Below are 10,329 nucleotides of genomic sequence, written 5' to 3'. Positions count from 1 at the left end.
AAGTTCACTTTTGCCCAGATTAATTAAAAATTGTGAAACTATTATATTTCTCTAAATGAGTGGAAACATGGAGTAAGAACTTTCAAAATGGGTCTGTTGTCTTCATCCATTGAGTCCAGCGACCATGGGGAAGAGAAGCACCACTCCACCCTCAGGAAGCTTGCAGTTTAAGGAGAGGCCAGGTGTATGCAAAAACACCTACTTTTATGTGTCTGGTCCCTGTGGTATTCCCGCTCCTTAATGACTATTCCAGGCCTTTCCCACTTCACCGAAGTTCCCTGGGCAGCACCTGTCCCTCAACTTCCTTTCCCACGAAAACCACGTCTCCTCCCCAGAGCACCAAGACTTGGCCTCCGGACCTCCCAATCCCCACGTGCACACCGATTTCCTCAACAACCGCCCTGACCTTACAGCTCGTTTCAGAGGGTGTGTCTGCCCACGTTCAGGGCCAGTAGGTCCGTCATTGGACCTTGTCACCCCTGCTCTGCCCAGCACCTCATTGTCCATTCATTCCCCCCTCCGCCCCCAAATTTCAGCTTCTCCCTACGGGTACCTTCCATTCAGTTTTAGCTTAGCAACTAAAAACCTAACAGGTACCAAATAAATGTCTGAATTAATTTAAAGATTACACTCAATGCTGGACTGATGTGATCTGACCAGTTTGATTTTTCCCTACAGAAATACAAGTCATAATTGAAGGGCAGTTTGTACTTCATATTTATTTATGCGTTGTGATTTAATTTGATCATGAACGACAGCGGTAAATGGGTATGATGTCCTTAGCTAGCTTCCTTTGAGAAACTATGGGTGTGATGAAAAGTAAAGTCGAATTGAAGCCCTGCAGTTCTGTGATCCAGACCCAGACGCTCCAATGAGACTTTTGTCACACTTCTCCATCCATCTCCTCTGCTCCCTTCGCTCCACATCCTTGTGCTCTCTCACTCCCATCCTCACCACGCTGCAGAATAGCCTTGGTCACCAGTGACCTCCTATTTGCTGAACCCAAGAGCAGATATTAGTCCTCATCTATTTGTAGCCCGTCTCCCTTCCTGCCCTTTTAATCTTCTCCACCCTCTCTGATTGCTCCTTGCATCTTTATCAGATTCCCTTCCTCAGCCCACCCTTGAGTGTTGCTCTCCATGATTCTGCCCACTCCCATTGCTTTTTCACCCACACTCACCACCCATGTCCTACCGTGTTTCCCCTAAAATAAGACGTAACTGGAAAATAAGCCCAATCATGAGTTTTCAGGATGACATCCCCTGAACATAAGCCCTAATGTGTCTTTTGGAGCAAAAGTTAATATAAGACCCGGTCTTATTTTCGGGGAAACACGGTATGTGCCAGGCACTGCACTAGGTATTGGAAATCCCATGCCTTTCATTTAGTACTCTGCGTACTCTTCCTTGTTCATCACAACCACAGATTCAAATTATTTCACTTTCAAATCAATGTATCCACTGCTTTCCCAAGTATCAGTTTTATTTTTCTGGCTGCCAACTGGTCAGCTCCACTTGGGTGTCTCACAGGCACCTCAAATTCAAAATATTCAAAAGCAAACCCATCATCCCCTCACTAGCCTCTCTCAAAGTAGGCAGTATGCTTACCGAATCTTCATTTTTCCCATTCCCAGTTCTCCACGTTTACATCCTAAATGTCCCTCAATTCTATACCCTCAACTACAGCCCTACTACCATGTGTACATTCAGGACATGGCCTGGTTGGAACACCAACAGCAGCACCAGCATTGGTGCCTCGCTGCTTCTCCAGTCAGCCATCTTAGCATCTTATCGCATCTGACCCTGTCATTCCCCCTCTTACCTTCAGCCATTCCAAATCCCCCACAGGATCAAGCCCAGAGAGTCAGCATGGCATACAGGCTCTCCAAGGTTCCAGCCCATCTCCTGCTCCTCCAAATACCACACAGTGTTGTTCATTGAATCTCTTCCCTCTTCATTCCAGAACTAAATTCTATCCCATTGCCCTTCAAGGCTGAGTTCTGCTGGCCTCTCTTCCAGATAGATCTCCCTGACCACAACTACCATACACATACACATGACAAAATGTGGGTACCCCTCCATATCCCCAGAACCTTCTGTGTCTTTTGCTGCACTCACTGTATTATCATTTTCTGCTAATGTGTTTCTAAGAGTGCTGTAACAACAGGGACCATATCTTCTTCTTTATTATAGTCTCCCTGATGCCTTTGTTACTTAAATATATGCAAGTATTTTAATAATTATAATAAAACTTTAATGTTGAATGAATTTCCTTCAACACATTACGAAAAATTTTAAATGTATTGAAAAGTTGAAATAATTATAGTGAACACCATCACCTCGATCTTACAATTAACATTTGCTCTATTTGCTATATATCACCCAGCTATCCAACTATTCATCTCTGGATCCATTTTTTTTTTATGCAGTTGAAGAAAATTGCAGACATCAGTCCACTACGTCCATAAACACTTCAGCATGGACATATAATAAACAACATTGAAAATGACATTCAACAGCTTTGATGTTGAAAGGATGGTCCCTCACCATGAGCAATCTGACTCAGTGGGACTCATCAAGATTATTTTCAAGTTTCAGGAAAGTGCATGACAGAGATGTAATCAAATCATTCAAAATCAGAAGTCAGACCTGAGGCCCTACATGCTGGGCATGCCACAGCACACAGCATACTTGGCATCGGTGTGAGTACTGATGCTTTGATTTCAGTTGTTCAGTTGTGTGTAAAAATGAAGATGCTGGGGCAGCCAGATGGCTCAGGTGGTTAGAGCGCAAGCTCTCAACCAGGTTGCCGGTTCAACGCCCCTGCAACTAAAGATTGAAAACAGCAACTGGACTTAGAGCTGAGCTGCGCCCTCCACAACTAGGTTGAAGGACAACGACTTGGAGCTCATGGGCCCTGGAGAAGCACACTGTTCATTAATATTCCCCAATAAAAAAATTAAGAAAAAAAGAGTTAAGATGCCACAGTACCTTTCCTACTCTGGCAACTGGTTCCCCATAGTCAGCATCAGCATTTGTGAAGATAATCATCCAGCATAAAGAGAGCACTCTGGGTGACCATGGAACAGACACAAATCTTAAACTGGCCCCAGTGCCTGATGTGTCAGCACAAGACACCTTTGTAAGCTTTGGGTGAGTGATCAAAGTGCTAATACAAAGTGCCAGCCTCACATCAGGGCACAGACCTGGGCAGCAGAGTGGGCTGGATTTGAGTTCCCATTTCCCTAACTCGGCTTGTTTCCATGTAGAGTACACACACTAGACAACTACACTCAGTAGCAGTTTGGTGTACTACAAAGAGAAACTGTACACATGCTCATCTACAACAACATAAATTGCTAAGATTAATCTAAAACCACTGAAATTTCTAGGGGAGACAATTATTCTTTGTGAGCTACGTACTTACATGTGATATTGGCTTTCTTGTTTCTGTTCTACATCTGCTTTGTGTGTGTCCACTAGGTGCCAAGGAGACAGTCTGAGCAGAAGACAAAAGCAGACTCATTCCTGCTGTCCTAGAGCTTATAGTCCAGCGGGGAGAACACCATCAATGAAATAATTACACAAGGAGATGTTCATTATAAACTGAGGCAAATGCTCCTGGAGAACGTGGGCTCCCCAAGCGTCTATGACCAAGAAAATGGATCTAGACTCGCAGTGTTGAAGGAGACACAACCAGAAGGACAAGTAGACGTTAGCAGATCAAAGCAATGAGAGGTGGTGAAGGGAGATGTCCCTAAGCACCAGCAACGGCCCCTGCAAAGGTCCTGTGCCTGGGGGAGCATGGCACAGTCAGATGGAGCAAAGAAACAAGACTGGAGTAGAGAGCACAGGAAGGAAAATGTCATGAGGGGAGGTGAGGGACAAGATCAGGAAGCTGTTCTGGTTTTTTGAAGACTCATGAGAAGCCAATGAAGTGCTTTTAATGAGTGGGTTGATAAGAATCAGGTTTGCATTTGAAAAGTACAGCTAGCTGTAGTGTGAAGGAAGGAATGGTGATGGGAGGAATAAAAATTAGGAGATTGTTCGAGTGGTCCAGGGAAAGATGATGGTAGTTTGGAACTGAGATTAGTGTAGTAGCACTGAAGCTGAAGAGCAGCAGACAGCTTAATCTCTTTCACTACTTTAATTGATTTCAAATTTTTTCAAAATGTGTCAAAAATCCACACAAAAAATAAAACATTCATATTTTGACTATTTTATACATTTAATAACATTTCGAGGGGCTTTGTACATAAATCACATTTTTATTTTAAACCTTTGTTATATGGTAATAAATTTACCATCATGTTGAATTTTAGCAAGAAATACTTAAAACATACTAAGTGGTATCAATTAGATTTAAGTATACCCTGTTTCCCCGAAAATAAGACCTAGCCGGATAATCAGCTCTAATGCATCTTTTGGGGCAAAAATTAACATAAGACCCAGTCTTATATTACATTATATTATATAAGACCAGGTCTTATATTATAGTAAAATAAGACAAGGTCTTATACTATAGTAAAATAAGACAGGGTCTTATATTAATTTTCGCCCCAAAAGATGCATTAGAGCTGATTGTCCAGCTAGGTCTTATTTTCGGGGAAACATGGTAGATAAATTAGAATCTAATGGCATTAAAGACATAAAAAATTTATGACAAAATGTTACACAATATGGCATACAAAACATCTTTGTTGTTGATAGTGCAACAGGAAAACATATCTGAACATCGCAGCAAAAGAGTTACGAGATACTTGAGGTGAAGTGAACAAGACTTGATAATAGTTTGGATGTGGCCACAAGTCAATGTCCAGGATGATGGCATTGAGGATGGGTAGTGCAAACACTGGAAAGAGAATAAGGGGATCACAAGTTTGGTCTAAACCACGTTAAGTATGGCTGTTGAGACTTCTAGGTGTTAATAAACAGATAGTTGGGAATACAGGTCTGGGTCTAAGAAGAGAGCCTGGGGTAGAAATAGAAATAAGTCACATAATATGCATTATAATTGAAGCCATGAACATGGATGAGAAAACAGTGAGTCAAACACAAAGGGATGTATTAGATGGAGTGTGCTTTCTGAAGTCACTTCTACACAGTGATTCTATTAATTTAATACAATAATAAAATACAAGTCACTTTATAGACATCTTCCTAGGTTTATTATGACAAACAAGATAATGAAGTCTTACAATCCATGAGCATGGGATGTGTTTCCATCTACTTTTGCCTTCTTAATTTCTTTCAGCAATGTTTTGTAGTTTTCATTGTACAAGTCTTTCATCCATATGGCTAACTTAATTTCTAAGTGTTTTATTCTTTTAGATGCTATTGTAAATGGAATTGTTTTGTATTTTCAGATTGTTCATTGTTTGTATGTAGAAATGCCATTGACTTTTCACATTGTCTCTGTATCTTGCTATTTGTTGAATTCATTTATTACATCTAACAGCTCTTGTGTGGAGTCTTTAGGATTTCCTATACAAAAAATCATATAATCTGCAGAGAGATTTTACCACTTCCTGTGCAATCTGGAGTCATTTTATTTCTTTTTCTTGTCTAATTGCTCAGGCTAGGACTTCCAGTACTATGCTAAATAGAAGTGGTGAAAGGGGACATCCTTGTCTTATTCCTCATCTCAGAGGAAAGCTTTCAGTCTTTCACCATTGAGTGTTTGCTGTGGGTTTTCACATATGGCTTTTATTATATTAAGGTACTCCTATTCTTATTTTGTTGTTCTTCATAAAAAGGTGTGAATTTCGTTAAATGCTTTCTCCGCACCAGTTGAGATGATCATGTTTTTTCCATTCATTTTGTTGATGTGGCGTATTACATTGATTTTTCAAATGTTGAATGTTGCATTCCAGGAATAAATCCCACCTGATCATGGTGTATAATCCACGTAATATGCTCCTGAATTCCGTTTGCTAGAATTTTGTTAAGAATTTTTGCATCAATGTTCATAAGGAATATTGGTCTGTAGTTTTCTTTCCTTGTGTTATCTTTGCCTGGCTTTGGTATCAGGGTTATGCTTGCCTCATACAGTTAGGAAGTGTTCCATCCTACTCAACTTTTGCAAAATTTTGAGGATTGGTAGTAGTTTTCTGTAAATGTTTGGTAGAACTCGACAGTGAAGCCATAGGTCTAAGGCATTTTGTTGTTGTTGGAAGATTTTTGATTACTGATTCAATCATCTTACAAGTTATAGGTGTATAGATTTTCTAATTTTTCATACTTTAGTCTTGGTAGCTTTTGTGTCTCAAGAAATTTGTCCATTTCAGAGAGAATGAGATGGAATGATAGAAGCAAAGGTTGGAGAGATACAGGGCCACGAGTCAAGAATTGTGAGCAATCTGTACAAGCTGGAAAAGGTTAGGAAATGCATTCCACCTAGAGCCTCAAAAAGAAATGCAGCCCAGTGAAACCTATTATGGAGGACTTCTGACTTCCATAACTGTAGGATAATAAATTTGTGTTTTTAATTCACTAAAAAAAAAAAAAAAATTGTCCATTTCATTGATGTTTTCCAATTTCTTCATATTCTCTAATAATTCTTTTTATTTCTATACAACTGGTAGTCATGTTTCCAATTTCTGATTTTAGTAACCTGAATCTTTCTTACTTGATGTAAAGGTTTGTCAATTTTATTGCTGTTTTGGAAGAACCAACATTTAGTTTCACTGATATTCTGTACTGTTTTGTATTGTTTCATTTATCTCTGTTCTAATCTTTATTTCCTTCCCTCTGCTAGCTTTGGGTTGTCAAATGCACAAATAATTTTCCAGGCAGTCCACCAAAAGACAGTTTATTCGGGAAAAGAAAAAAGCAAAACCATCGCAGCAGTGTGAGAATGCGCACCTTCAGTCAGCCGTCAACGTGCAAAAAGTGAGTCTCCTCCCAAGATGGCCCCTATAAATAATCCCTCCCCCAGGAAGTTAGAACCATAAAGTTTTAACAGGAAGTCAGGACTAGAGAGTAACAGGAAGCCCAGCTCCATCCATAGACCTCTCAGTTCTTGGGTTAGTTTTCTTAAAATGCCAGTTCACTTTTATCAGGGTTTAGTGTTTTTTTTTTTAATTCCTTAAATTGTAAAATTAGTTTGTTGACTTGACATCTTGTTTTTTAGCGTAAAAATTTATAGCTATAAATTTTCCACTTAGCACTTCTTTCACTGTGTCCCATAAGTTTTGGCATATTGTGTTTTTTCATTATCTCTAGCATTTTCTAATTGCCCTTGTGGTTTCTTCTTTCACCCACTGATTGTATAACTATGTCTTTAAATCTATTGAGACTTAACTTGTAGCCTAACATATGTTCTGTCCTGTAAAATGTCCCATGTGCACTAGAGAAGAATGTGTATGATGATGTTGGGTAGTGTTCTGTATATGTTAAATACAGTTTGTTGTGTTAAGTCCTCTATTTCCTTACTTATCTTCTGTCTTGATTTTGTATCCATTGTTCTGAGAGGGGTACTGGTCTCCAGTTGTTATTTTAGAACTGTTTCTCCTTTCAAGTCTGTCAGTTTTTGCTTAATACATTTTGATAGTCCACCATTATGTGTGTGTGGGGACAGTCCCAGAGAGCAGTTTCCAGGCTCTCGGCCTCACGTGGAGAGGTGCTGGCTCAGGTAATGAATGGCTGTCAACTGTGATTGGTTGGCCATCGGCTGTGACCGGTTGGCCGATTGGCTACTGGTGTAGCTGCGGGGCTGCAGTGATTGGTTGGTTGGCAGGCAGAGAAGTGAATGGCGGACTGCAGATCGTGTGGCTACTACAGCATATGTCTCGCCCGGCTGCCAGAGAGAATATAGTGGTATGACTCCCCTATCTATGGCTCCGTGGGTGTTCCTTTTTGGCTTGGCCATATCCTGCGTTCTTATGTGGGGAGTGGGACCAGAGGCCCCGCAGGCCGCCCCGCACGACATGTGTCTAAATGTTTATAATTGTTATATATCTTGTTTTATTGAAACTTTTATTAATATGTCCTCCCTTCTCATGTAAACTTTTATATTTAAAGGCCTTTTTTGTACGATTAGTGTAGCTAACTAACCCTGCTATCCTTTGGTTACTATTTGCATAGAGTATCTTTTTACATCCTTTCACTTTCAATCTATTTATGTTCTATGATCTAAAGTGAATCTCCTGTAGACAGCATATAGTTGGACAATGTTGTTGTTGTTTTTTTGTTTTGTTTTGTTTTAAAGGACTTTATTGGGGTACAGTGTGTACTTCCAGGACTTTTTTTTCCAAGTCAAGAAGTTGTTGTCCTTTCAGTCTTAGTTGTGGAGGGTGCTGTTCAGCTTCAAGTTGTTGTCCTTTCAATCTTAGTTGTGGAGGGTGCTGTTCAGCTTCAAGTTGTTGTCCTTTCAGTCTTAGTTGTGGAGGGTGCTGTTCAGCTTCAAGTTGTTGTCCTTTCAGTCTTAGTTGTGGAGGGCGCAGCTCAGCTCCAGGTCCAGTTGCCGTTTTCTAGTTGCAGGGTGCGCAGCCCACCATCCCTGGCGGGAGTCAAACCGGCAACCTTGTGGTTGAGAGGACGCACTCCAATCAACTGAGCCATCCGGGAGCTCAGCGGCAGCTCAGCTCAAGGTGCCGTGCTCAATCTTAGTTGCAGGGGGCGTTGCCCACCATCCCTTGCGGGACTCGAGGAATTGAACTGGCAACCTTGTGGTTGAGAGGATGCACTGCAACCAACTGAGCCATCCGCGAGGCAGCTCAGCTCAAGGTGCCATGTTCAATCTTAGTTGCAGGGGGCCAAGCACACCATCCCTTGCAGGATTCGGAGTAGTTGAACCAGCAACCTTGTGGTTGAGAGCCCACTGGCCCATGTGGGAATCGAACCGGCAGCCTTCGGAGTTAGGAGCACAGAGCTCCAACCACCTGAGCCACCGGGCCGGCCTGGACAATGTTTTTTATCCATCCTGTCATTCTGTCTTTTCATTGGAGAGTTTAATCCATTTACATCCAAAGTAATTGCTGATAAGGACTTCTGTCATTTTGCTATTTGGCTATATGGCATATAGTTTTGTCCCCCATTTCCTGCATTACTTTTTGTTTTTGTGGGGGGTTTTCTGTTTTGTTTGTTTGTTGTTGTTTTTTGTAGTGAAACATTTAAATTCCTTTTTCATTTTCTTTTATTTTTCCTTGTATATATTCTATAGCTGTTTTCTTTGTGGTTACTATGGGGATTACATTTAGCATCCTGAAGCTGTAACGTTCTCATCAGAATTTGTACCAGCTTAATTTCAACACACAAAAACTCTTGTTTCTTTAACAGCTCTGCCCCCAACACTTTTGGTTGCTGATGTCACAAAAGTACATCTTTACATACTGTGTGCCCAGCAAATAAACTAATGATTCTTTTCAATGCATTAGTCTCTTAAATTCCATAGAAAACAAAATGTGGAGTTACAATACTAGCCTTTAATGATTTTCAAAATTGTATCAGTCTCTTAAATCATAAACAAAAAATGGTTACAAACTGTTGTTGCAAGAAAATTAGCTTTTATAATTGTCTGTGTATTTACCTTTCTTGAGATCTGTATTTCTCTATACAGCTTAGAGTTACTGTCTAAGTCCTCTCATGTCACCTACTGGACTCCCTTGAGCATCTCTTGCAGGGCAGGCCAGTGGTACAGACTCCTCAGCTTTTGCCTATCTGGGAATATCTGATTTCTCGCCTACTTTTGAAGGACACTTTTGCAGAATATAAAAGTCTTGGTTGAAAGGGATTTTTTTCTTTTAGCTCTTCGAATATATCAGACCACTTCTTCCTGACTTCCAAAATTTCTGATAAGAAACCTGTTAATCTAATTGAGGATGCCTTGAGATGATTTGTTTCTCTCTTGCTGCTTTTGAGATTCTCTGTGTTTGACTTTTGAAAGTATGATTATGTGTCTCAGTGTGTGTCTCTGAGTTCACTGAACTTCCTAGATGTTTCATTAAATCTGGGAAGTTTTCATTCGTTATTTCAATATTCTCTCTACTCCTTTCTCTCTCGGTTCTCCTTCTGAGACTCCCATACTGTGTATATTGATCTGTTTGATGGTGTCCCACAGGTCCCTTAGGCTCTGTTCATTTTTCTTCAGTCTTTGTTTTCGTTCCTCAGACTCAGTAATTTCCATTGTCTTATATCCCAGTTTGCTGTTTCTTTCTTATGCGTCCTCAAATCTGCCTTTGAATCCCATTAGTGAATATTTCATTTCAGTTATTATACTTTCAGCCCCAGAATTTCTTTATGATTTCTCTGTTTTCTATCTCTTTATTATATCCATTTGGTTCATAGATCATTTTCTTGACTTTCCTCAAGTTTTCTTTAAGACAGTTTT

Source organism: Rhinolophus sinicus, chromosome 4, assembly GCF_057876585.1.
Source record: "Rhinolophus sinicus isolate RSI-liver-muscle chromosome 4, RSI-T2T, whole genome shotgun sequence".
Classification (NCBI taxonomy): Eukaryota; Metazoa; Chordata; class Mammalia; order Chiroptera; family Rhinolophidae; genus Rhinolophus; species Rhinolophus sinicus.
Note: the sequence above shows the minus strand (reverse complement) of the source record.